Source organism: Crassostrea angulata, chromosome 5 (assembly GCF_025612915.1).
Source record: "Crassostrea angulata isolate pt1a10 chromosome 5, ASM2561291v2, whole genome shotgun sequence".
In the NCBI taxonomy this organism is placed as follows: domain Eukaryota; kingdom Metazoa; phylum Mollusca; class Bivalvia; order Ostreida; family Ostreidae; genus Magallana; species Magallana angulata.
Window position 1 is genome coordinate 16,912,467 of NC_069115.1, and position 2,231 is coordinate 16,914,697.

Sequence of the window (2,231 nt, forward strand, 5' to 3'; positions counted from 1 at the left end):
TGTCCCTGAATTTATTATGCATAATACTGATTGAAAAAAAAGGTTGAAAAGTAGTTCAAAATCATAAATAATACACAATAACAACCGAAATGTATGTTTCTCCACTATTTCACCAACGATTCTTCTGCCGACCTTTGCCCTTTTTGGCGTTCTTGCTCTTCCACTTGGGTGGAGCTTTGGTGGATTCTGCAGCAATGGGTTCTTTGTTCTCCACTCCTCCACTTGTTGGCACGGATTGCACACTGGAGTCTGCTTTGGCACCTTCAGCTTTCTCCACCTGATTCATTTGACATCTTCCTTTCTCGATTTCAGACAACACTTTCTGGGCTTGCTCTGGGTTTCTTCGTTTTTCAGAGCTGTCTGACCTATGACGTACTGACTGATGTTTCTGATGAATTTCCTTTGATTTGACATCTTCTATTGTACTTGTACTCTTGTTATTGTCACGATGATGTTTCTTATCATTCCCAATTTCTTGAAGAGAGTCACCCGAGCAGACTTCGCCATCCATTTCTTTGGTAATCTTTTCTGCCTTTGTTTCAAAAGACTTGGAATTATCCCGTGTCTGTTTTAAATTATACTGACTGCCCGTCTTGCTCTTGCAGGCTTTGGGAATTCTGGATGGTGTAACACTTCCCGCTTTCCCATGATCCACTTTGGTATTACTGTTCCATGGAGGTTTTACAGCATGTTTCAGCTTCTCTTCAGATTTTGACAATGTTTTGGACAACTTAAGCTTGGTAAATTGGCCTTCGTTTTCAAGACTTTTAGAAACAGAAGACTTTGCAGAGTTATAGCGTTTCTTTGTAGCACTGGTCACAAATCCCAGAGGAATATTTCCATAATGTGTTCCTCTGATCAACCTTGCTCCATCACTCTGACTCAGACAGTAGTTATGTTGATCCTCTGCTCTATTTATACCCATGTCCTCCAAATCCAGATCATCCTTGGAGAAACAAAACTCATCATTATCTGTACACTCTTCCTCCACTACTTCACAAGACTGTCCAATACATACATCATTCTCCTCCTCTGTGTGAAGCTTACAAGGAAACTCTACATTCTCAGCTACAGACAAATCACACACGTTCACCCCATCAGCAGCTGACCTACACATGATCTGGGTGGTGCCTTCCCTCATTGAAGCGCCGTTCTCTGGATGCCACTCTGTGTGGGTGCTGGATGACACCAATCCACACTGAACACCATCCTCCTGCTGCCTTGGTTTGAGCTTGGTGATAGAAGTAACGTTTGGAAGCACCTGTTGTAGCATAGACAGGTACTCCTCAGGACTACATCTCGCTTCCTCTGCTGAACTAAGGTCTTGCTTCACACACAGGTCCAACCTCTCCATCTCCTCCACACAGAGATCGTGACTAGGCGAGCTGTTGGCAGATATGATGGCACTGTCTGATGTCTTGATACTTGTGGATGAATCTGGATTCTCATCATAGGTCTCCTTTTTGTCCTTTTGCTCTGGGCTTAGTTCTTTTTTCTTTCCTTCATCAAGTTTTGATTCGTCAGCTTTGAATTCCTCAAGACCAGATCCAACCCGATGGTGAAGCTTTATAGTCAGTCCGGACAACAAATCAGCAACTTCTTTCTCCAGCTTGGCTTTGTTTTGAATCAGATTAATGTTCTTTACCATCGACGGCTGAAGTTTTTCTGCACATCCAGATGCTGGGGTGTTTGGGGGGGAACTTCAAACTTTGGCGTCATCACACAGTCAGGACTTACCAACAAAGCTCCAGGAAGGCTGCCCACTTCAGGTTCAATAAAATTCTCTGTTTTAATGTCATCACCACTCTCTTCAAAAATTTCACATCTCTCCTTCTCTAATGATGAAGTTGAGCCTGCAATTTTTGCCTCTATTGGTTAAGACTTAAAAGCAGAGGTCGGCATTTCCTTTACAATTTTATAATAGTTATTTTCAATTTTTCAGAGCTCAGAGAGCAGAGGAAACTCTAGAGAAGATCACACTCATGGCGTACACTACGTTTTCCCGGGGCTTGTTGGAGAGAGACAGATTCGTGTTCACCCTGCTGCTGGCTATTGAGGTAACCAGCTGTAATAAGCATTTCTATTTAAATATGTATAAGAAATAGCACATAAAAGATAAAATCCTGGTGGATGGTGGGATTATTTACATTTCCCATTGAAAAAGGTTCGGGAAAGGACTCCATCCAAACTTTTATTTTTTCAAAATTTGAGTGTAATGTTTGATGTAAGGA